Consider the following 27,180-nt stretch of genomic DNA (forward strand, 5'->3'; position numbering starts at 1 on the left):
ATTGGTTCCAGGGCCCTCATGGGTCCCCAAGTCCCTTAATATAAAATGGAATAATATTTATAAATAACCTAGGCACATCCTCCTGTATACTTTAAATTGTCTCTAGGTTTTATCATGATACCTAGAACAATGTAAATGCTCTATAAAAATAGTCCCCTGCATATGGCAAATTCAAGGTTTGCTTTTTGGAACTTTTTGGAATTATTTTTTCCAAGTATTTGTCATTTGGCAGTTGGCTGAATTTGCAAATGCAGTACTATGGATACAAAGGGCTGACTATATATGAGGAGATTTATAATGGGAATTGGCTCAAAAGGTTACGGAGGCTGAGGAGCCCCACAATCGGCTCTTTGTAAATTGGTGAACCAGGAAAGTCAGTAGGAGTCAGAAGGCCTAAGAGCAGGACGGCTGCTAGTATAAGACCCTGAGTCTGAAGTCCAGGAGCTTCAGTGTCCAGGAATAGGAAAATATGGATGTCTCAAATCAAGAAGAGAGAGGGGAAACTTGCCTTCCATTTGCCTTTTTCATCTATTTGGGCTTCCAACAAATTGGCTGATGCCAGCCCACATTGGTGAGGGCAGGTCTCCTTAATTAGTTTTCTGACTCAGATGCTAGTCTTTTCTAGAAAATCCTTTCTGTAACAGAAATAATCCAGAAATAATGTTTTACAAGCAATCTGAGCATCCCTTATCCCAGTCCAGTTGACACGTAAAATTAACCGTCACAACACACCATCACAAAATAATTATGTGCAACTGAAGATCAGAGCAGAATGGCCATAACTTAGAAGTAGGACCTGACTGGTAGACAGATTAGTGATTCTAGAACAGCTTGAATGCCACCCTAACTCTATAATTCATCTCATAGAGTATGTGGACAGGACTCAGGTATAAAGGAAGAAGCTCTCTAATTAGGGGTCCAGTAGCGTTTCTGTGGCAACCCTTTGTAAAAAAAAAAAAAAAAAAAAAAAAAAAAGATGGAAGTGAGAAAGAAGCAAAAGCATTTCTGTTCTGATGAGGAAGGAGAAGACCTCTAGAGGCCCAGTAGAGATATGGGGTGGCCTTGGGAGGTCAGAAACCTGGAGATTGTTGCACTATAGAGTCATGAACTTGTACCTCTGGGCAGCTGAGCAATGACTCAATGTGGGAGAAGAGTGGTAGCAGAAAATTGCCACCCAAAGATATCAAGCCCTAACTGTGGGGAATGGTAACTGCTACTTAATATATTCAAAGGGTCTTTGCAGATGTGATTAAATAAGGGTTTTGAGATGGGGATATTAGCCTGGATTAGCTGATTGACCCTAAAAGGAGTCACAGTGTATTTTTAAGTGAGAGACAGGGGATGGGGTTTGAACAGAAGAGGAGAAGGCGAGGCAGAGGCTGGAATGATGCAGCCACTGTGGAGCAATGACGGCAGCCACTAGGAGCTGAATGAGGCAAAGAACTAACTCTCTCCTACTAGAGACCAAGGGTTCGCTGTCCTGTTGACACCTTGATTTATCCCATTGAAACTGATTTTGGACTTCTGGCTTCCAGAACTCTGTGGGAATGAATTTCTGTTGTTTTAAGCTACAAAAATTTGTGGTAGTTTGTTACAACAGCCCTAGGAAATGAAAACAGAGGGGAACCACCAGAAAGATGGATCAAATGTAGAATGGACCCTGAAGCAGAGGGATGGCACTGTCTGTCACCCAGGGGGGGTCTAAGGAAAGAAGGGACCTCACCTCTGATGGACAGACTGGAACATACCTCCTAATTCTTAGGAATATTTGGGCAGGAAAATCTAATGAAAGCCCTGACTTTCTGCTAGTCAAGCAAATACGACTCTGAGTATTGATATTTGTGGAATTTCTGTATGAGCAGGTAAATTTGGGGCAATTGTGGAATATTGGGCTAATATTACTATTGTTAGCCTTTATAGATTTGCTGTTTTTTTAATTTATAGCTATAGATTGCTATTTTTTTATTTTCTGTATTTTTTTGAATAATGAGTTCATGGATACACACAAGCTTTGTAAATTAGGAAGTAGTTGAGAAAGTTAAGTGATTTTATTCAGGCTTCCTTACTGGTACCTGGCATTTCCCAAGTCAGGTAAATGGGGTTCTGAAGATGGAGCCACCTCAAATGTGACAAGTCCTTTCATGCCCTGACCTCTTCCTCCCATGTTGTTTTTTTGCTCTTCAGGGCTGCTGGCTTCTCCCTAACCTTAGGCTGAATCCTTGCCCTTCCGGACCTAGCTTAAAACTCACTTCTTCAGATTGGCCACCCAATTTAAACTCTGCCTTCTGTATTCAATCTTTAATTGCACCATGCTCTATCCCTTCCAGACATGTGGAATGGCTGGGGCTTATGCATCTGTAGATGGGGTGTTTGCCTGCTCTGTATGTTTTAGGACACCAGCCCTCTCCAGTACACGGAAGCGTCATTGATGGTGGGAACTCTCTGGTGCTTCGAAGTGTGTAAAGAAGGACAAGGTTTTCATATACTCAGAAGTAATCCTTCGCATTTTTATTTATTCACTTTCAAAATAACACATTTGTTAAATCCACAAATAACAAGTGCTGGAGGGGCTGTGGAGAAAAGGGAACCCTCCTGCACTGCTGGTGGGAATGTCAACTGGTACAGCCACTATGGAGAACAGTTTGGAGATACCTTAGAAATCTATACATAGAACTTCCATATGACCCTGCAATCCCACTCTTGGGCATCTATCCGGACAAAACTCTACTTAAAAGAGACACTTGCACCCGCATGTTCATTGCAGCACTATTCACAATAGCCAGGACATGGAAACAACCCAAATGTCCATCGACAGATGATTGGATTCGGAAGATGTGGTATATATACACAATGGAATACTACTCAGCCATAAAAAAGGATGACATAATGCCATTTGCAGCAACATGGATGGAACTAGAGAATCTCATCCTGAGTGAAATGAGCCAGAAAGACAAAGGCAAATACCATATGATATCACTTATAACTGGAATCTAATATCCAGCACAAATGAACATCTCCTCAGAAAAGAAAATCATGGACTTGGAGAAGAGACTTGTGGTTGCCTGATGGGAGGGGGAGGGAGTGGGAGGGATCGGGAGCTTGGGCTTATCAGACACAACTTAGAATAGATTTACAAGGAGATCCTGCTGAATAGCATTGAGAACTATGTCTAGATACTCATGTTGCAACAGAAGAAAGGGTGGGGGAAAAACTGTAATTGCAATGTATACATGTAAGGATAACCTGACCCCCTTGCTGTACAGTGGGAAAATTAAAAAAAAAAAATAACACATTTGTAATCTGGATTATTATGGAAATAAAATATGATATTTTGGAAGGGGGGGACTATATTTTGTTCACCTTAAAGGACCTCAGTCTTCACTTAGCCTTCTGTTGGTTTTAAGAACCAGTGTATGGTCCCTAAGACAAACTGTCCCCTACAGTTTGTCCTTTCAACCCTCATCCCATGTCAAAACACCCCAAAACCTCTGCTTTGGCCCTGGCATGTAGTGAGAAGTTCTTTTCAGCATATTATCCATAGAAATATTTCCTGCCTATTATACAGGCTACCACCTATATTGTTGATCAAAATACTTTTAGCATTCTTGGTGCCTAAAATAATGGCTGGAACCTACAAGGAAATCTGTAAATGTCTATTAAAGAAATCAGAGCTCACATTTATGTAGAACTTCCCAGTTTGCCAAGGACTTCTGAACCTCTTCTCACCGAAACCTTACAGGAGGCAGCACATGGGCTTTATTCCCTCCTTTGGTTCACAAAAAATTTGTTTCCTAACACTAACATGGGCCGTCAAGTTGCCCTATTTCTCTTTACCTGGATATAACCTGATATACTAGCTTGTGGAGGGGTATGTCTTAGATTCACAGTCTGTTAGAGTTGGAAGGAACCTTAGAAATTAGTGCAACTGGGAGTTCCCACTGTGGCTCAGAGGAAACAAATCTGACTAGTATCCATGAAGATGCAGGTTCGATCCCTGGCCTTACTCGGTGGGTTGGGGATCCTGTGTTGCTGTGAGTTGTGGTGTAGGGCACAGAAGTGGCTTGGATCCTATATTGCTGTGGCTGGGATATAGGTCAGCAGCTACAGCACCAATTCGACCCCTAGCCCGGGAACTTCTGTATCCCACGGGTGTGGCTCTAAAAAGGAAAAAAATTAGTGCAACTGCCTCTTTTGACACAAAGGAGGATAAGTGGCTTCAAGAGCAAGAAGTTAGTATTTAACCATAGAAACAAAATTGGGGCCACCTTCCCTTCCTCTGATGCTGCCTCTCTAAGATCATTCTTTTATCCCCATAATAATACCTATGGGTATTTGTCAGTAAATACTGTTGAAGACAATGATGCCTTTTGTTCACCTGGGTCCTATACCTATCAAGTGATTGTAAGATTCAGAACCTTTTTATCTGAATCCTTTCACCTCCCCAGTCTATTACCTTAGAGGTCGATATTTGCCTTCCTATATACTTCTCTTCTCTCCTCCATAACGTTTGAAGTCTTTGAGGTTTAAATCTTAATTAAACAATAGTTTTCCTCATTGTGTCCAGAGAATGAGTCCAAAGGGACATAGAAGAGCTGGTGAGGGAAGAACAGGACACAGCCTAGACACTATGACCACAGGAATAAATTGTGACAGTCACTGACATGACCAATGTCACAATCATATCACTTACATTGTGCTTGTGGTGAAGAGACTTAATTGAAATATATGGGTTTATGTTGAGAAATACCTTTCAATTTACAAAATACATGACTTTCCCTTGTCCTTTTAAAAGTGTGACCTATTATGATATATCTGCCTGAACCACAGTGTTCTGAGCTGGAAACCCTTGAGAACATTTAGCAGAGGTTGCATAAGCCTAGAGAGGAATAAATAGGATGGTTATTCAGTCTCAGGGAGTCACCCTGAGTATAGCTGAGGTAAACCATATTACTGCTTCTTGAGGCAAAAGACTGGGCTCAAAATAAAAAGTCAAATAAAATATTCACTTTTGATGTCTCTTTGAATTTATCAACTTATTTGATCTATATGTATCATATTCTTCGTCTGTAAAATGGACTTACTTGTCTTGGACAGCTGATTTGAGGATTAATTAGATGAATATAAAGATTGTAGCATAAGGTATGGAATATAATGAATGATTAAGAAAAGTTACTCACCTTCCTTGCCATATCATGTTTCCTTTGCTTCTCCTCACCCCTTTCTGTGAGTTTTTTCAGACACATTTGCCTGGAGTGGTGGTGGCTGATGCAGGCTTTTGGCTTCTGGTTAAAGTTGCAAATACCTCTATTTCTCAGAAGCCCTGGAGCCAGGAAATATAAGGATCTTCCTAGAAGTGTGTTTCCCCTATGCCCACTAATTTACTCACAGCTTCATAATACCTAGATTATGCATTTTCAGTAGCTCAATGAAGACTTTCCTTCCTTTCAACAACATAAATAGAAAGATGTCCAAAACTCACTTAAGTGTGAGGAAGATTATCAAAGAGGAAAAGAAATACAACAGCTATAAGAAGTAATACCCAATGAAACAATTAATAGAACAAATAGTGAAAAATCCCTAGATTTAATTAAATCATTTATCCTTAGAGAGATTCAAGGACGTATAAGGTAAGAGCAGCCTTCTATGAATAAGAAATAGTAGAAATTAAATAAGTTAAGAATAATATTGTCATATCTAATTAAGTACTGTTATACAAAATGTACAAAGAACTCTTAAAATTCAGTGATAAGAACACAAACAACCCATAGGCCAAAGACCTTAACAGACTCCTCACCAAAAAGAAATATAGATGTAAAATAAGCATATGAAAAAATGTTCCAAATCATGTCATCAGGAAAATGCAAATTAAAACAACAGTGAAGTACAGCTACACACTTACTGGAATGGCCAAAATCTGGTATGACAATAGCAAATGCTGGCAATGATGTGAAGCAAAGGTAACTCTCATTTATTGTTGGTGGGGATGGAAAATGGTACAGCCACTTTGGAAGACAGTTTGGCAGTTTCTTATAAACTTAACATACACTTAACCATACACTTCAGCCGGAGTGCTCCTTGGTATTTATCCAAAGGAGTTGAAAACCTATGTCCACAGAAAACGTGCACATAAATGTTTGTAGCTGCTTTACTTATAATTGCCCAAACTTGGAAGTAAGGTGTCCTTTGGAAGTGAAAAAAGTCAGTAAACTGTTGTACTTCCAGACAATGGAATATTATTCAGTACTAAAAAGCGATGTGCTATCAAGTCATGAAAAGACATAGAGAAATCATACATGCATATTACTAAGTGCAAGAAGCTGATGTGGAAAGTCATGATTTTAATTCTATGACGTTGTGGAAAAGGCAAAACTGTAGAGACAGTAATCTATAGTCCATTAAGTTTTGTTTTTGTTATTCACAAGGCCATTTCTATATCACTGGAGGAGTGGTTCTCAGCTGAGAGAGATTGTGCCTCCATGGTGACATTTGTCAATATCTGGAGAAATTCTTTGTTGTCATAACAGGTGCTACTGGAATCTAGTGAATAGAGACCAGAGATGTTGCTAAATATCTCACAATGCACAGGACAGATCCCTACAACAAAGAATTATCTGGCACCAAATGTCCATAGTGCTACACAATAGCACTTTAATCCTGCTCCAGAGTTAATTACATCTGTAATATTTGCTCTCTAGGTCTATATAAGACATAAACACCTCTAGTCCTGTTGGACACACAGGCTTAACCCCACAAAGAAGCTGCTTGTGTAATAGAGCTCTTGACAGAAAATTTAATTGGGATAGATAACTTTAATTGGGATAGATGAAATAAAACCCATCAGGCAATTTGAGAGTCCTTCAAATTAATGTGCCTTCAAGCCTCCAGACCTGCATTTGGCCTGCAATTTGCATGTCCATATCCAGATTACACTCTTCTTTGTAGTACTTGGCATACTTGTTGAAATAATGTACAACCAAGGGCTGTAGCTTCTGACGAGTTCCTCTCCCTTTCTTCTCAACCTTTCCTACTGGAAGATCTCAATTTTACCCAGGCAATACAACACAGAAAATCCTAATACTGTTCTGGAATATTAATTCCATCATATTTATTTGCTGTGGAAGTTTATATTATGACTAGACTCTATAAACTCTTTAAGAATATTAACTAATTAGTTACTGCAAAATGCCGATGCAGAGGTACTGATGATTTCGGAGATGGCAGTGAGATGGCTTGAAGTAAGATCTTAATTCTCTGCTCAGGAATTGAACCTGGGCAGCCTGGTTGAAAACCAGGAATCTAGCCACTAGACTAGCTAGAAGCTGAAAATGATTCCTGCCCCCTGTTGAAAGCAAGAATGTTTCAAGGAGGCAAAGACTATAAAAACAGGTATAAAGTTTATTGTTAGAAAGACAGTACAACATGTGGGGGAACACACAGAGGATAGTCTATCTAAGGCAGAAGTAAAGCAGTAGTATACTCCCAAAGGAGTGAGAGCTCAGGCATCCCCCTGAAGAGGAGCACACTGGAGAGGTGACTTAAGCCACTTATATGGGGCAGTTCTTCCAGGTCTTTGTCTTCCTTTGGCTAACTGTCTTGTTTTATCTTTCACACCTGACCAGACCCAGGGCCCTGCCCTGATCTGCATATGCTCCTTTTGGCGAAGATGGATTCTAAAGCACAGCATGGTGGGAAGCTTATCTAGACTTGTTATGGCCTGGCACCCCCTCCCTTTCTGACCCATAGGGGTCTCTCTGGTGCATGTGTAGTTGGGGTCTCTCTGACCTTGAAGATGGGGAGTACATGACCTCTTGGTCTTTTGTCCAAGCAGGGCTCAGGCCCTCTTTTGATCCTGTCATTACTGTTGTTTAACAAGTTCACAGAAGACAAGTGCCAGTTAGTTGCCTTGGGGCTATTGTTACTTCTATCTTGAAGTATAGATAGGTGGCAGGTTGTAAATGTTTGTCCTGGAACTCACCTATCTTCTGCCTCACCACCATATCATCTCTTATTTAACTATGAGGGACCTGAGATTAAGAGAGGTTAGGTGACTTGCTTGCTTGGGATCACAAAGCTAAAAGACCACCAAGACAGTCTGGCTGAAGATTTTATACTTCTCATCCCTCTACATTCTTGCTTTCTGGGAGTTCCCGTCGTGGCTCAGTGGTTATCGAATCCGACTAGGAACCATGAGCTTGCGGGTTGGATCCATGGCCTCACTCAGTGGGTTAGGGATCCTGCGCTGCTATGGTTGTGGCATAGGCTGGCAGCTGTAGTTCCAATTGATCCCTAGCCTGGGAACTTCTATATGCTGTAGGCACAACCCTAGAAAAGACAAAAAAAAAAAAAAAAAAAAAAAAAGTTACATTCTTGCTTTCTTTCTTTAGCAAAAGTAATTAAATTAATAAGATTAAAAATTAAATCCATTAATGTGGGTGTCTAGGAGGAGAAATTGGGTTATTTCTTTTGGGGGTTATGATTCCTTTTTCATCTGTGTATTTTTATCATCTAATGCGCACTTGCAGAAAAAGTAGGAGGATCATAAACAAAATCTTCAGAGGTAAGAAAGCTTAATTTAAAAAAATATTATCCATTTACTAAATTTTTAAGTGTGAAACATGATAAATATTCTTTTTCCTTTAGCTGCAAAACAGTTTTATTGCATAACCAACATTAAAAATTATAACAATGACCATAATAGATACTACATTACCATTTTATTTTATTGTCTTTTTGTCTATTTAGGGCTGCACCCGCAGCATATGGAGGTTTCTAGGCTAGTGGTCCAATGGGAGCTGTAGCCGCTGGCCTATGCCAGAGCCCCAGCAATGCAGGATCTGAGCCGCATTTGCGACCTATACCACAGCTCACGGCAATGCCGGATCCTTAGCCCACTGAATAAGGCCAGAGATCCTACCCACATCCTCATGGATGCTAGTTGGATTCCTTAATGACTGAGCCACAAGGGTATTACCATTTTAAAGATGTTACTATGTGTTGGCTACTCTGCCAGCTACATTGTGTACATTCAAGTTGCGCATTTGATCCTAATATATGAAATATAAACCCTATTTTTTCCATTTTAGAAATGAGGAATTTAGGATTATAAGAGGAAAATTAGCCTAACATTGGCTGGTTTGTAAGTGGTAAGACAGGATTTAGTCTAAATGTCCCCACTCCCCCTACAAAGCCCCTCATGTTTTTCACAGCAGCAGCAGCCTTCAAAATTTTTGTATTCTGACCATACTTTGTGATAGCTAAAATTACTTTTCTAAGGCAAAATTCCCCATCTCCCCCCACTGGAATCCTTAATTAACCAGAAGAGATACTTAGAATGAAGCCTGTTCTAAGTGAAGGTATTCCCCAAAAGCAATTTAAAGGGATTTGAGGAGGTGATGGACTTTGTTAAAGGAAGACCATATTCTGAAAGCATCTTCTGTTGGAGTAATTCCAAGACCTTTATTTATTTCTCTATCCATTCCTGGGATTGAGTAGAACCTGTATAAAATCTTGATTTTATGTAATCATTGTCAGTATTTATTAAGCATCCTAGCAAGTGAAAGCCAGATTCATTGTTGAATACCCACACATCTGTTAAAAAAAGGCAAATGAGGGCCAGCATCTGCCCCCAAACTTTGATGTCACTCTCAGAAGCCTTGTTTCGATTTCAAATGCTCCAATTTCTGTGAATGATCATTGTTAAATAATTAAAAATATATAAGCATTCACAGATTGGAATGCTGAATTCTGGGACTTTGGGGTTTGTTGCAAGATTCTGTGGGATAAAACAACTTCTTCCATTGAAGTTTGTTTAATTTTGCTAGTTTATCTCTAGTCTCCATCTGTTGAAGCTTCAAGAAGGTCCTAGAAGAGATGCTGGAGATTCAGATTTATGCCTGAAGTGATGCCCTGGGTGTTAGTGATTGATTGGCTTGAAGGCCAAGTTAATCTGAGACAGAGTAGTGAAAAACATGGTGAGGAAGAAAGGTGACCTCAAAATATTAGGACCCAGGCTATTTGACAAGAACAGAGGATTTGCAGATACTCTTTGAAAGTTGGGAGCAGGTTAATGGCTTTGGCTGAATTGCTGAAAAGAACTGAGGCAAGCATTTTATTTTTTTATTTTTTTTTTAAGGGCCACACCCATGGCATATGGAAGCTCCCAGGCTAGGGGTCAAATCAAATTGGAGCTATAGCTGCTGGTCTCCAAGCCGAGTCTGCGACCTACACCACAGCTCACAGCAAGGCCAGACCACTGACCCACTGAGCAAGGCCAGGGATCGAACCCGCATCCTTATAGAGATACTAGTTGGATTTGTTTCCAGTGTGCAATGATGGCAACTCCTGAGGCAAGCATTCTTTAAAGAGGTCTAGTTAAAGCAAGAAAGAAAGAGAGAGAAAGAGAGAAAGAGAAAGAAAGCAAGAAAGGAAAATAACCTCTATAAGAAAGCATTAGCCTTGGAAGGGACTTAATCTTGCAAATGAAAGCAACAAAGTTGTTAAATGTAAACAGGCTCTAAGCTGCTTACAACAGCATTTGCTCCCTTTATAAAATGAATCTAATAGAAGATGCTACTTTCTTGTTGTTTTATGATATACTCCATACTCTTGTAAGAAGTTTAGCTTTGGGTCTTTTTCATTCTGGTTCCTTAAATGTGGGGGTGTAATTTTGCATTAAAGGAGGTTTTTCACTTAATTAAAGAATGCATTCTAGAGCTTGCCTAGTAATTAAAATCTAACATTTACTTAACGTGGATGGGTTAATAATTATAGGGAAATCTTATGTATTTTTTCACACTTCATGATTTAGTTGCTGTTAAGTTTTGTATTCCTAATATTGTAATTAATGTATGTTGCTGTATTTGTATTTCTCTTTCATTTTCCACTACCTATAAGGAAATTTACCTAGCATAACTCTGTTACTCTGCATGATTATCTAATGGCCACATCTGAGTTTTCTACCAAACTGATATTTGTACCTGAAATGTCGTCTGCTCTTTTTCTAATAAGCTAACTATTTCACACCGTTGGTATCAGTCAGTGTTAAAATTTATTTGGTAGGCCTAAATTAATAGAGGTTTTTTGACCCTTGGGCTAAATCTTATTTATAGAAATAAAAAATACAAGATTATTGTCCCAAGGAGCTCACTGTCTGGAACAGACAGACAAGTGAAATAAGGCTTTAGAAAACCATGTACTGTATTGCAATAAAAACACAAGCTATATACTTGAGGAACAGAGGAATGGTAGGTTTAGAAGTTATCTGAAAAGTTTTATCAAATTTGCTCAGTGTACATCCCATCGCTTCGTGTGACTTATTCGCCACTTTATAACAGTGATTTATAACACAATCTTTATTCCATTTCTTATAATTTTGTTTTCACAAACCAGTCAATTGTATTGTAATTGAAACATAGGTTAACAATTATGTACTTGTAATTTTATCTAATAAAAGAAATAAATACAAAGGCATATGGCTTATAACTAATTAAAAATATTTAAACTCAGCTATTTTATGCCGTTTTGGGGTTCGTATGCGAAGCCAATATTTGAATGAAGAGCAAATAGTCATGGCAACAGATGCTGCCTAGGAAGCCTCTTTGCTGCACAATCGGTTCATAAAGTAAGGCAGTCTCTCTAGGATAAAGAATGGTTTATTGTATAAGGCATAAGAACATGAGAGTAAATAAAAATAACTTTTAAAACATTTTTGGGGGAGGGTGAACTTTTTGAAATGTTAGTTGGTGGAGTGGTGTCCAAAATTTTTTCCTTACTTGGCAAATAAGCATACTGATGCACCGACTGGAATAATACCTGCCCTTTATCTTGTCGATACTTGATCAAGTAATTTTCTCTCTGGAAGTCGGTCAGACATATGGGAAAAGCTGTTTGTCTAAATTTCTACCTTATAGCAGAATCCAGAGCATGTTAATGGCCTCTAGACGTTTTTATGTCATAGAATGTTTATCATGTTGGTAATGCAAAAACGGTTAAACATTTTCTTCCAAACACACACACACACACAAACACAAAAGAAAATCCTCATAGGGCAAAAGCTAAGCCTTCATACTTTTTTGACCAAAAGAAAACTTCTTAGATTTAGGAAAAAGTGTTTGCAGGTGAGGTTGAGGAATGTACTTGAGGGGAGAAATGTTCACAGCATTGTTATGTCACATGAGTAACTATGATATTTGTGGTTATGAATAAAAATATTCTTGGAGTTCCATTGTGGCTCAGCAGGTTAAGGAACTGATGCTGTCCCTGTGAGGATGTGAGTTCAATCCCTTAACTTGTTCAGTGAGTTAAGGGTGCAGCATTACTGCAAGGTGTGGCATAGGTCGAAGATGCAGCTTGTATCTTGTGTTGCCATGGGTGTGGCATAGGCTTCAGCTGCGGCTCTGATTAGACCCCTGGCCTGGGACTTCTTTGTGCTGTAGGTGAGGCCATAATTAAAAAAAAAAATGTTTTGGCAATGTCATTTATGGTAAGAAATAATGGAACACATCCTTGGGGCCTAAAGAGAAAATACTGGTAAGGTAAACTACTCACTCACTCACTTGATAATTATATAGCTATTTAAACTTACACTTTGTAAGAATACTAAACTGCATATTAGTTTTTTTTCTTAAAGGTAAGTGGAAAAGAACTGAAGAAATATGGTATAATTGCAACTTTGATAAAAAGGAAAAAATAAAAAGAACAATGTTATGCAGAAAATGTAGTACAGAATGAAATATTAACTCATCCATTTATAAATCATTCATCATTTTATTCACTTATCCATTTACAACTGATATTTATAAAGCTATAGCAAGTACATACTGAGAATATAATAAAGGGAATAAGACAAACTTTACAATTATGGAACATACTCTTTAGCTGATTCTGATTGTAGACTATGTGTAAAGTTTTATTTATCTATTTACTTAATTATTTATTTTTAATTGTTTGGCCTCATCCATGGCATATGGACGTTCCCAGGCCAGGGACTGAGTCCAAGCCACAGCTGTAACCTATGCTGCAACTATGGCAATGCCAGATCTTTTAATGTACTGCTCCAGGGATGGGAATTGAACCCTTGCTTCTGCAGTGAATTCAAGTGCTGCAGTTAAATTCTTTTTATTTTAACTCAGTGAATTTTATTACATTTATAGTTGTACAATGATCATCACAACCCAATTTTATAGCATTACCATCCCAAACCCCCAGCCCATCCCCACCACCTCTTAACCTGTTTCCTTTGAAAACCATAAGTTTTTCAAAGTCTGTGTGTCAGTATCTGTTCTGCAAAGAAGTTCATTGTATCCTTTTCTTAGATTTTGAATGTAAGTGATAGCATATAACGTTGGTGTCTGCAAATTCTTAAACCACTGGGCCACAGTGGGAACTCCCATGTGAAAAATTTTAGTATTCTTTCCTTTCTACAAAACATGCAAATTTATCTTACAATGGAAAAATCACTAAGGTGAAAACAAAAAACAGAAATATTAGCACAGTATCATAGATATTTCTAAATCTCGATTTTGAGCATGACTAAATGATACTCTGTGGATACAGCTGAGTCTCATTAACACTGAAAGGGAGAATAAATTTTGTTGTCAGTTAAAATCCCAGAGGAAACTCCCTGGCCGCATCTAATGACCTAACCTGAAAAGGGTCCAAGGTGACTGCACATCTATAGCTTAGCTCTTACAGAAAACATACTAGAAGCTTAAAAATCCAAAGTAATGGTGGTTATTTCACCACATAGATCACACTGAGCCACTAACATATCGTTCATCTGAATGATACCTCGCCTAAAACAAAACAAAACCTCAGTTTATCAGCATCAAAATACATCTTCACTCATTTGCTCTGCTGAGCCTACATATTTTTCCATCATTTGGTGGATAATAGTCACCAGCTCATTTATCATATCATAATCTCAGTCTCAGTCCTGTTCTATTTCTAGTCTAGTCAAAAAATAGTTCAAAGAATGCTCAGGCACTTGCTAACTAACTTTTATTCCTGCTCATCCAACTTTCCCATAAATATCTCAAGCCAGGAGTTCCTGTTGTAGCTCAGTGGAAACAAATCCAACTAGTATCTATGAGGGTGCAGGTTTGATCCCTGGCCTCGATCAATGGGTTAAGGATCTGGTGTTGCTGTGAGCTGTGGTGTAGGTCGCAGACACGGCTTGGATCTTGCATTGCTATGGCTGTGGCATAGGCTGGCAGCTATATCTCTGATTAGACCCCTAGCCTGGGAACTTCCATATGCTGTGGGTGTGGCCCTAAAAAAAAAAATCTCAAGCCTAAGAACACTGAATCTCCTTCTAGAGGATATCCACTGTCTTTACCCTATTTGCCAGAGAGGTTTAACAGTTGTCTACCTCATTTCCCCTAGGCTGTAGTGACAGCTAGTACAGAGCCTCAGCGAGCTTCCTGAATACCTCCCTGCCATCATCCTTTCTTTATGGCCAGGATTCTGCTATTTCCTCTCTGTTATCCTCATGTTTCCTGAGGCTTCAACTCAGTTCTCAGGACACTATTATTCTAAGACTACAATCTTAAGTTCTAAATTTTAACACCCATATGTCAAAAAACTATGGGCTAGAGTGGAGTTTCTGTCTCCTATCCATCTAGGACTTCTCCATGCATTGCTTCTTTCTTTTTCTAGAAACTCTTGCCTGCTTGAATTTCCATCTTGGTAAGCTCTTCTGAAGTTTACATCCTATGTATTAAGCCAGCTGCCAACTGCCCAGGAGAGTCAAATAAATAAAAACAAAGCCATAGGTTTCTATTCCTTCCCATTAGGATTTGCTTTTTGCTTTACATTCTGCAATATGGCTAGGGGGTAGAAATTTTTTCCACTGAGTGAGCTTTGAGTCAGGTCAAATAATGACAGTGCCTTGTAAATGGGACTCTACTAAGAGGTTGTGAGATGTGTGAAATAGTAACAGTGCTCTGGAGATGAAGTCTTTTGATGAGATCCCAACTCAGTCTGTCCCCTCTTGTGATTTCTAGACTCCTGGTGTTTGAGACTACCATGCAGCTGGGGATAGGGGGGTGAGTTTAGGTCAAATTAAAATATTCCAAACCAACACTGTTTTACTGAAGTCTAGCAGTATTTCTTGGATAAATTATCTTTAGATTGTTGCACTCATTTTGTTAATCTCCAGAGTTCTGAAGAAGTTGATTTGGACAATTCTGCCAGCATTTTGTTTGCTTCTATGGATAAATGGATTTATAGAGGTTCTTACTCTACCATTCACAAAATCCTTCCCTCCAGTTATAAAAGCTTTCTAGTTTCTGGAAAAAAAAAATCTTTCGAGTTGAGAATTTAAACCTGTTTGGCACACTTATGAGTAGCCGACCAACTTCATAGATTTTTATACTTTTTTATATATACTGAATTGTTTTAAGGTCTTTCAAAATTTTGTCTTTGATAGATATTTGATTCCAGATAACTATGGGTGAATGATTTAAATGACTATTTCGCTTTTAGTGAACTACCAACACTCCATTTACTGCCAGCACCCATGTCATTAGTGCCTTTAAATCTAATGCATCCGAGAACCAATTTTGGACTTCCATCCTTAAGATTCTATTATTCTGGCTCCACTTCTAGGATCAATATGGGTTATCTATCAGAGAAACAGAGGCACCATAAATGTTATTGGATAACGTATTTTTTAAAGGAATTAGAAACATAAATTTGAGGGGGGATGATGGTCTGGAAATATTGGAAACATTCAAGCATTGCCGGAGGAAGGGTGAGCCACGGCAGTCTGGGAAATGGTGTTCTAAAGAGGAAATAGTGATGCTGTGACCTGAATCTAGAAGGGAGGTGACACAGGACAAAAACTCCAACTTAATTTCCTCCTTTCTCCTAATTTACCAGATTTTACAGAATCTAGATAATTGAAAGATAGACCTTGCTGTTGTGCTTATGGAGCTAACAAACCAGGAGACATTTGACTTACGTAGTTATTGAGTCATTTGCTTCCATTCAGATATGGTTTCCTGGAGGTTATTAAGGGTTGATGTCATATTCAGCATTGTTATCCATATTGACCATGTAGTAGCTTTCCAATAGATACCCCAAGAGATATTTACTGAATAGTAACTGTCCGTTTGTGCTGTACCACTCATTTTTCCCTAAGGCAGGGATGGGCTACTCACCTGCAAGGCAGTGCCTTTTCACAGAACCTTGTGTTCTGGCTCTAAATATCAGAACTTCTTGGCCTCAACCACACATTGCAATGCTAGGCATGAAGGCTGTTTCCCTCTGGTGTTGTGTCAATTCCACTTTATGCACACCTCCAGCGCTAACCCAGCTTGCTTGGACTTTAATTAAATAACCTTCAAGGATGAAGAACCACAGGGGGCAAGGTCTCAGGGAAGCTACAATTATTTCCTGCAGCTATTGATTTTACACTAATGATCTTAAATGATGCATAGCTCTGGATCTAGCAGTCTCACTCGGAATGGCAGGTGGGGACTTATGCTTTGGTTCCCACAAGGGACCAAAGCAATTTGGACAGATTTAAACTTGTGGATGCCATTTTCTAAGGGTGAAGCAGGATGAAAATCTGAAATCTGGAGCTATGTGAATGTAATAGAGGGTATAATATTAAGATGAGAGACTTTGGAGACAGAAAGAACTGAGTTCAAATTATAGTTTTTCCATAGTTGCTAGTGGATCTTGAGCAAGTAGCAGGACTCTGTGGAGCTTTGGTTTTTGCATCTGTAAAACATTTCATATTTTTTTAAAGAGTAGGAAATCACAATTTTAAGTCATTAAGCACTATGCTGCAATAATTGCTGCTTTCTTTCCCATTTTTATTTAAGGCACTATATATATATATTTATCTTTTAATTCTTGGTGCACCAAAAACCCTTAAATACCAAATAAATATTTCTCTAATGATGGAATTAGAGACAACACCTTAAGTCTCTCATGTAGGAAGAACACTTATACTTCAAAGAACTAGGTTTAGAACTTGGTTCTACCCTACTATGTAAGCAACTTTTTGGCCTCAAGTACCTCATCTTGTACTTTCTTAAAAGTATGGACACTGATAGACTCCACACTGTGTTGTTCTAATGATAAATCGGATTAAAAATATGAAAGCATTTGACTGAAAGATAAATGCTATAAAATACCATTAGACATTATTCCACAAGTAAGCCTTAGTGGTCAGAATGCCTGAAGGACCAGGACCTCCCTCCTTCTCCCTCTTTCTCCCTCTCTCCCTTCCTCTTTCTCTCTCTGTCTCTCTAACTGTGAAGGTTACTGTACTCCTTCACTTTACGGCAGAGCATCTCATGGTGAAGAAAACTTCCTATGTGGAACTGGTATTTACTCATTCCAGTTTCTCATAATATTTTTTAATCTTATAATTTCCCAAGACTACTTCTCCAATCCTTTAGGTTGAAATACTCACATTCCGACTCTAATTTACCATCTCTGAAATTCACGTATTCACTTGTTATCTTTTTTTTTTTTCCAGCAAAGATCCATTTAGTACCTACTATTATGTAGATCCTATGGGCTAGAAGGTATTGAAAGTCCCATCAAACCATTTCAAGTCATTTACAGTTGGAAGGGGTGTTACATTCTTAAAGAAAGAATGACGAATGTCACAATAGTGTACAAGTAAGAAACTTAACCCAGACCCAGGATGTCATGGAAGGCATCCAGAAAGAAGTGATGTCTAAGTTGAGAACACAGGGGTAAGGAGGTCAGAGTAGTGGTGCCGGGGAGAGGAGTGTGCTTTCAGGGCCAGTTTGAGAATCTGTAATTAATGTTACTCAGAGAAGGGAGAATAGTAATATATAAATGAACTGGACAGGGAATATGATGAATGAGGAATACCTTGTGGTGGATGCCATGACGTCCTCCTGGGCTTCTCTCCAAGGATTTATTTTCCTATATGTTGAGAGTGCTGTTGGCCAATAGCCTTCACTGTCACGGAAGTGACATCTTGCTATTTGGGTTTTGGGTCACCTGCAGAAACCACTTTTCTGACAGCCACAACCTTTTTATATGGATAGCCCATACAAAATAGTTGGTCAGTGAAGGAATATAAAAATCTGGCATGCGCACCCAACTTGGGACCACTTTGGGCTGTTCTAGCTCCAAAGCTTACCATGAAGTTGGCTGGTATGTCCCCCATTCCTGTACCACAGCTCAGCACCCCACCCCCCACCCCCCCGGCTATCTCTTGCTCCCTTCACTTCACCTCTCAAGGTTTTGATCTTGAGGACACTGCTTAATAACTCTTTCTCAAAATCCACCTCCCAGGGATTTCACCCCACTACAGTCATGGCCAGATTTGTGGGAGTTAGCTCATCATGCAGTCCAGCAAGCCCTCATTTTACAAATGGGCAATTGAGACCGACACATAAAAAAGTAATTTTTTCAAGTAATTATCATTAGTCATTGGTTGAATAGGTTCCAGAGTCCAGGTATCTTGGCCCCCATTCAGGCCTCTTTCCCTGTAATCAAACATTGCCATTTGTTTGCAACTTCTATGAAATGGAGAGAGAAAAATTTTCAAGTCGATCAAATCTCTCTTCACCATTGTCATCTCTCATCACTTTTCTCCTCACCCTCTGTGCTTTAGTCACCTTAAAATAGTATTTTCCCTTCTCTAAATGTGGGTATATTCCATTCTTTTATCTGTGTACAATTCTTCACTAAAGAGTCTCAGTATCCCATCCACTAGCTGCCTGGCTATGCATCAGAAGCCAGAGTTTTTCCATGGAGGCTCTGGCTTCCTCTGGGAAAACCTAGACAAATTTGTCAGCTCCTTTATACCCCCATAATGCACATAACTCTTATAGAATATACTTTGCATTTTCTTGCATTTTCCCATTCTAAGCTTAAAGTTTCTTTAAGCCTTGAAACAATTTTCCTTCATCTCTGTATCTGCAGGACTTAGAACAATGAATTTGGGGAAAATAATGAAGAAAAATATTACAAAATTGCAAAGGCTTCTGGGCATATAAGTGTCTTCAGAATAAATAATAGTTGTGTTTATAGTAGCCATAGCAATTACAGTAATCATGAAATCTGAAAAACATAACAACATTAAAGAACTTTAACAAATTTCTACACTATTAGGAAATATTATCCAAGGTAAAGGATGACTCAGTGTATTTTCAAAATTATATTGGAGTATTACCTAACAGGTCTGCCTAAGAATCATTTAGTTCCTCTCAGTTAATGCATTTTTGATTGACATCGTATTTACTATTTATTAGAACCAGGACTCTGTAAAATAATATATTTCAAGATGAGTTTTTCTGATAGACATGCAAATTACTTCTGCCCAGTAGAGAAAATATCTACAATGCTTATGAATTTATTGCCCTGTGGTTATCTTACTCAAACATTCTTTCTTTCAGTACTTGTTTTTACTTGGTTTCTCTAATTCTGCCTTTGAACTAGTTTTAGGATTCTGTTGTTTCCTTCTTTAATGACTTAAATGAATCTTTGACATGTACTCACTATATGTTTATGTATTTTTTTATTTTTGGAAAATTATACTTTGACAGTCCCTAAGGTGAGATGGGCAAAATAGAGTTACCTATCGTAATTTTATAGATGAGAAACAGGCTTAAGAAGTTGAATTACCCCAGCACAAGGCTTTAGGAGTATGTGGTGATGGCAGGACTTCAGAACTGGTGCTCTGCATTTGGGAATCTTGGAAATGGTTGTGAATGCGTCAGATGATAGTTCCCAGCAGGGAGTTATGAGAGTGTTGAGATACATGTTGCAAGAGTGTGGTTTTGTCAATTGTTGGTCCTGATAAATAACCTAATAAACATTTCAGGATCACATTCTTTCCATTGCCTCTACCTTTTTAAGTCCTAGGCCACTGTGTTAGTGTTAAAATTTAAAAACATTTCTACACCATTCTAACAATAGTTTTGGCATGTATGACTGTAATAGGAAAGTAAAAGGAAAGAGAAGAAAAGAAGGAAAGAAGGAAATGTATGATCTGCCTTCTATAATAATACTGTATTTCTATTGCTCTATTTTTCCTGTAGGATTATTTCTGTGAATGACATAGAAAACAAAGGATTGTGCTGTAAGTGAGATTTGTGGGTGATAGACTGGACAGAGTGATTCTAAACTAATTAAACATCTTTTTTTTGGGGGGGGGGATAATGCCTTTGTGTGATTAGCTCTGTCACTTGAAAAGAAAAACAAATTGTGATTTTGTATTATATCTTTGATCTGACTGAAGAGATTTGTGTTTACAAAATCTATTCCATGGGGAATAGAGTAGGAAGGAGGTCTAAGATGTTCATGTAATTAATAATAGATACATGTCACATGCTTTTAGAAGTGTAGAAAGAGTTTTTCAGCCAAGTAACTCAACATCATTTCACATGCATTTAATTAATATCCACTATGTAAAAGATGCTACAGGGAATAACAATTCCATGCCTTGTGCCTTATGAAGTACTTGAAACATGGTATTCCATTTAATTTGTAGAACAATATCAAGAAGTAGTGGGAGTAATTCTATCTGAGCAGTGATTGAATTGAGGCTCGGAGTGTTGTGTTCTGTACCCCTTCAATAATTATAAAACCAGAAAGGGATGACACTGACATGTGTACATCTGATACCAAGCTCAGGAAAGTTCACATCTTCCTTTGCCGAGAACTCAAAATTGGAAGGGAAGCCCATGGAGAAATGAAGAAAGGAGAAGATATCCTAACAAGTCATACCATCTGAAGTGACCTAACGACTTCACATGGTAAATGATGTGTATTTTCACATCCTCATTTGTCTCAAATCCACACTGGATTCCTTCCTTTGTTTTAACAAACACTCACGCAATGATAGTTTATTTTCTTATCATGCATGGTTCACATGAGCAATAGGTGCCAGGCAATGCGAAATACTAGAAGTTGTGTAGAATAAATTCTATGAAATAATATGACAGTAATTTGTTAGAACACACTGAAAACAATAGAAGCCAAATATGCAGAAAATGAATATTTGGAGAAAAATATGCTAAGAAAATTATAATCAAAAATTATTTAACAACTTTAATAACGTAAAATAAAATTTAAGGAAATTTATTGTGCACAAAGAATATTATTTTTCTACTGATTAAAAGAATGCATAATCCACAAATAATCATGCACATGTACCCACTTAAAAATATAGGATCAAATCAATACAAGGAAACAAATAGTGAATATATAGCAATAAATTTACAGATATAGTGAGAGATTAAACACACATTCCTTGGCAACCCGGTCAAGCAGAAAAAAGTATTATTAAACATACACATGATTTGAAACACATAATAGTAATTTCATATGTCATGTAGAACCTATTCCCAAAAAACAGCAAAAAGTGCTGACATGTGCAAATTAAGTCAATGTAGTGATAATAGAATAATAGACGGTCTTTTGTAGTCTTTTGGAAGAGAATAGGAAATCTGTGTATACATGGAAACCCGATATACAGTAAAAGTGCTACAGCAAATCAATGGGAACAGGTATATTTAAGTGCTGGTGTTGGGAGATTTGGCTATTTAAGAAAAATAAATAAATTTGTACTTATATAACATACAAGCCAAATGTATATCCCAGATAGATTAAAAACCAAAGTATAGAAAATGAAACAAACAAACAAAAAAAAAAATAGCCAGAGCCTTAAAACTTGCTGAAAGATTTAGGAGAAAACATACTTGACTTCAATGTGGAAGTATTAATGAAATTAACATATTGAGTAATTTAAAAAATGCAAAAAACATGACACATGAACTAAAGGACCGACAAATTTGAATGCCTGATTTTTAAAGATGCATTTGCAACCATTTACCAGACAAATCTTTAGCATTTAGAGTATGTAATGCACATTAATAATGACAAAGTGTCCAACAGAAATGTGCAGAGTATCTGAGTAAGACATTCATAGAAGGGCTAAGAAAATGTTCAATAAATGTATGCAACATGTTCAAACTTACTAGGAATCAGAGAAATCATTTGAGATATTATTTTTCATCCATCAGTTTAGGAAAAATATAAACGTCTGATTATATGAGTGTTGAGAAACCATAACTCACATTAAGTGCTGGGGAGAGTACAGACCATAGAAAGAGCAAATCGTGTACAGTGTTTCTTTTGCCTCTGTCCCTATGTATTTCTATTTTAGGGACACCATAGAGATAGAATTTATTCTATATCGCATACAAGTACAAATATTTCTTGTTCTCCTGACTACAAATGCCATTTTAATCATATTGAAAACACTCATTTCTGGAATTCCCATTGTGATTCAGCAGGTTAAGGACCTGATATTGTCTCTGTGAGGATGAGGGTTCGCCCTTGACCTTGCTTAGTGGGTTAAGGATCCAGCATTGCCATAAGCTGCAGCGTAGGTTGCAGATGAGGCTCAGATCCAGTGTTGCTGTGGCTGTGGCACAGGCTGCAGCTATAGCTCCAATTCTACCCTTAGCTTGGAAGTTCATGTGCTGCAGGTACAGCCAGAAAAAGAGAAAAAAAAAAAAGTTTATTTCAAACAATCAAGGTATGTGCTAAATATTAGAACATATTTCTTTAAATTTAATTGCCACTAAATATTAGAGCATCTTACTTAAGCCCAAATATTGTCCCATGCCTCTCCTTTCTTGTATGCGGAGTTATATGTGTATATATATTATTTCATATATACTATGAAAATGTTATATTCTCATAATTATATTATTCTATAATAATATATTACATTTTAAATATTATGTTTAAATATTATTTTGCATATAAGTTGCGTATATACTATGTATGCATTGTGTGTACATGCATGTGTATGTGTCTATTATCTATCTTACTATCCGTGGCTTGCAGTTTTTTTGGTTTGTGCTTCTTGCACTATTCTCACTGGTTCATTTATGCATCTTTCCACCCATTCCTCCATTTCTTGTGTAAACAAATTTTATCTTTTTCCCTCCACTCTGAGAGTCACAACATTTTGAACACTCTTCATACATTTTTTTCCCCTCCCACCGGTATCCAAGCACCAGTCTACAGACTTTCTCATTTAGAAAGATATGGCTTATGATCACTTTAGGGAGATAGTGACAAAAACAACAAATTTGAGGAAGTTACTGCTTTAAGATATCTGACTGAAAATTTCGACATCTCAGAATTTGATTCATGATGTCTGGTTCCCTTTCTGTGATGCTATCAGGGATTTTTGTTGTCATTTTGCTGTGTTGGGTTGTTTGCTTTTGACAAGGAGCATCTACTTAACATCTTCCTGTTCTGCTCTGATCAATAAGAGAGTAAAAATCACACTTCTGAGGACTGTAAGTCTGGTACTTTTTTCCATCAGATTCCTATCAGCTATTAATTTTTCCAGCAGTTTTACCGAATGCTTTCTATTTGCAGGATGATAGGCCCAGTGGTAATAATAGGAATGGAATAGCTCCAGCTGCCCTGTGCCCTCCATGGGCTAGGAGTTCAGTGGGTTAGAGATACAGAGTAATAGAAAATAATAATTTTTAAATGTGAAGCAGAGAAATAATACCTAAACCAGAATGGGCTAGAGATGGGCAAGGTCAGGAAAAGCTTCCTTGAGAATTTGCTGCCTTTTTTTTTTTTTTTCTTTTTTCCTGAAGGAAAGGTACCTGCTACTTGGTGGATAAGGCATATGAAAGGCATTCTATAGGTATGGTACTTGATAGCCTGCCATTATCAAAGGGTTAGAAAATCAGCTCAGGTTATATGTGTTTTTCCTCACTAAATCTCTTATCCTTAGACTAAATTTACCCTGATAAATCAGTCCCTGCATCATACACCTTCTCTGAAGGAGACCCCAAAGACACAGGTGTAGCCCCAAAGTCTCCCTCTTCTGTTGATTACCCAGCCAGCACCAGAATGGGGATGGGAGGTTAAATTCTTCTCTGGTTATTTGTCAGTCTTCCTGGGAAGCAAGGTGGAGGAGTGACAAAGTTTTGACTTCTACTCTCAAGTCTGTTCAGATCTTTGATCTCGAAGGGCAGCTTGTGATTGGAATATCCTGCTCAAGTCTTGGATCTCATGCCAGGTTATTTTAGGGTGGAAGATCCATATGCCCCTGACAGGACTAAACCTTAATGATATGAGCTTTAGAAAATAAAGATGATGGAAAAATTATTTTTTTCAAGCAGAGGAGGATCTCAAAATACCCACTCATTTTCTTCACAGATATTATTATTATTATTATTAGATATATTATTGTATATAAAATTGTATGTTGTATACAACAATTACTCATATTTTGTACTCTAATTTACAAGGCACCCAGAGCTTTCACCTAAGTGATCTCATGCTATATTTATAGAAAACCTGGGAGCAAGTCTTTGCTACCCCATTTCCAAACGAAGAGAATGGAGTTTATGTAAAATAATCAATTAACTCAGTGCCAGCCACATAGCAAGATGTGGTTAACATCTTGAATCTTCAACCCTAACTACTTTTAGTCTGTATCCCTGGGCAGTCGCATATTTCTTTGGAGTAATCCCTAAAAAGCTAAACAATAATGAGTTTTTATTAGACAATTTTAATTTATCCTTGAGAGAAAAATCCAATAAATTTCAGAAAATGTATGATTCTTTTTTTTCTCATGATTTCCATGTGTAAACATGGCCACTGATAGCACATCTTCTTCAGTATTTCCAAACAGCTCTCTGGAAGGTGTAATTTGTTTTCCTTTATTATTTTAGCATATCTTGTCCCAACATGAAAGCTATGTACAGTTTATATATAAACATATAGACAGCGATATTGTCCGTGCAGCAAAAGGATTCTCAATGAGAGAGGAAATTAAAAAGCAACAGGTGATGAAAACAGAATGATTACATCTCTCTGGGCATAAACACTGGCAACACCTGATAATCTTGAAAGACATTTATTTCTTTTTAGTATATATTTGTATCTGTCCGATGGAACCATTTCTTGTTATTTCTAAAGTAGTCGTGACCACATTTTGCATGTAAATAAAGTTAATGCTTATTAAGAAAAAATGAATTCCAAAGCTCCGGATTCACAAAACTCTGCTAATTGGCTTTCTTTAGGCTCTTGTTAAAGCTGTAGGACCATATTGATCAGCTTCTCTTTGAAAATGTGACCACTGCAACTCTTGACACTACCCCCTTGTACCCAAAAAGAAACATTAACAACCTGGCTCCATGTAAAGGAGCCTTTAGACTGAATTCTTTAAGTCTCACTTTCCTCATCTATAAGACAAGGGTAAAAAACATACTTTTCAGGTTGTATATAAGCATGGCTATGATAGATGTATAGGCTCTAGCGCTTTGTCTAAAGAACACTTACTAAATTCAGTATGATCCAGTAGTCACCAAAGGGAAGATGCAATGAAAATGAAAGATAATGCAATGGTGCAGAGGGGAGGAAATCATACCATGTTCAAAAAACATGCTGTGTTACTCATGTTTTATTTCTAAGTATAGAATGCTAAGAAAATATATTTAAGTTGCTTTTGCATATGCTTTAATTATCTAATTAAATAGTAAGTTCCTTAAGGGAGAGAGATGTTTTGTGCTTCTGCTTAGCAGACAGAAGTTTTATTTCATTTTCATAGTGAAAAAAGCAAATGCTTTGAAGTAAGAATGAACTATATGTGAACAAAGTATACATCGTTTCTTATCTGAGGAACCTTGAACAAGATGCTAAATATTCTGAATTTCAGATTTCTTACTTGTGGACTGGAGATAGGAGTACATACCTCAGAAGGCTGTTTTATGGAGTTTAGAAAGTTGTTAAATATACTTGGCACACAGTACATGCTCACTACATGACATAGTAGTAACACAGGAATATTAGTAATGATCATAGCAGCAGCAGTAGTAACAGTGGTAGCAGCAGCAGCAGCAGTAGTAAGAGCAACAGTAAGGGTAATAGTAACAGTAGCAGCTGCAGCAGTAGTAGTAAGAACAATAGTAATGGTAATAGTAACAGCAGCAGCAGTAGTAATAGTAGCAGCGACAGCAGCAGTAGTAACATTAGTATTAGCAATAGTGTAGAGCAGCAGTAGTAGGAATAATAGTTTTTGCATTACATTTAAATATTTAATATCATTATCTGTACAGCAGGAGATCTGTACAGATTCATCATGAAAAAGCCTTCTAGTGCTTACTCAAATCTTGCTCCTTTTCTTCCTGCACTCCTGGAGTAGTATTACATATCCCCAACACCTTGTGATTAGGCAGGACAAAATGCTACTTTGGGCCAATATACTATGCACAGAATCTATGTGTTTCAAATCTAGGCAAAAATACAAAAGAGCCAGCCCATGACCTTTCAGTTCTCTCTTCTCTTCACTGATCACTAAGGCCCTATTCCAGATGGAATAATGAAATCTCCACCAGCTTAGATTCCCAAGTGGAACAGAGTTCTGGAAGATGTATGTGGATAATATGTGAGAAATAAATATACTTGTAATATGATGAGCTAGTGAAAATTGGGGATATTTGTCACTACAGCACTACCTAATTTATACTGACTAATACATTTAAGTAATAGTTAATTCTGATTTTCAGAACAAAAACAGTTATAATAATTCCTTTTCTTAGAAAGTCTTTATAGACAATAAACATAAAATTAAGGCAATAAAATTCAACAGCAAAAAAGAGAGGTGTTTCTTTTTCTTTGAACCCTAGAAACATAAGACAGTATATGTGTAAGACTTGATAAAAAGTTCAGGTATTTTGAATAGATTATTATAGATAAAATTGAGTTCAGATGGCCTCTTATTTTAAAAGGCTGGGTACTTCAGATTTGAAGGAATTACTCTCTGTGTGTGTTTATGTGTGTGTGGTACTTGATTATTAATATAGATACTTAGTCGGCTTTATTGAATAGTTATCTCAAAAGCAAAAACAAACAACCCAACAACCTAATGGAAGTGGAAATTGAAGTTACTTTCTCTTTAACAGACACTTAAGTACATAGTGGGGTGGGTGTGATGTGGTGACTCCCTGGAACCTCTGCATCTGAGAGCCCCTAATTTGACACTATCCTCTTGATGAGTGTCTTTAAACAGGTAGTTACATCATAAGACACTATTGCCTAGGGCTTAAAGGCGTGAATCTCAAAGCCAGACTGCTTAATTCAAATGATATCTCTCTGACCTTAGGCTATTGACTTAAAACCTTTATTTCTTATATTTCT

This window comes from Sus scrofa, chromosome 2 (genome assembly GCF_000003025.6).
Source record: "Sus scrofa isolate TJ Tabasco breed Duroc chromosome 2, Sscrofa11.1, whole genome shotgun sequence".
In the NCBI taxonomy this organism is placed as follows: Eukaryota; Metazoa; Chordata; class Mammalia; order Artiodactyla; family Suidae; genus Sus; species Sus scrofa.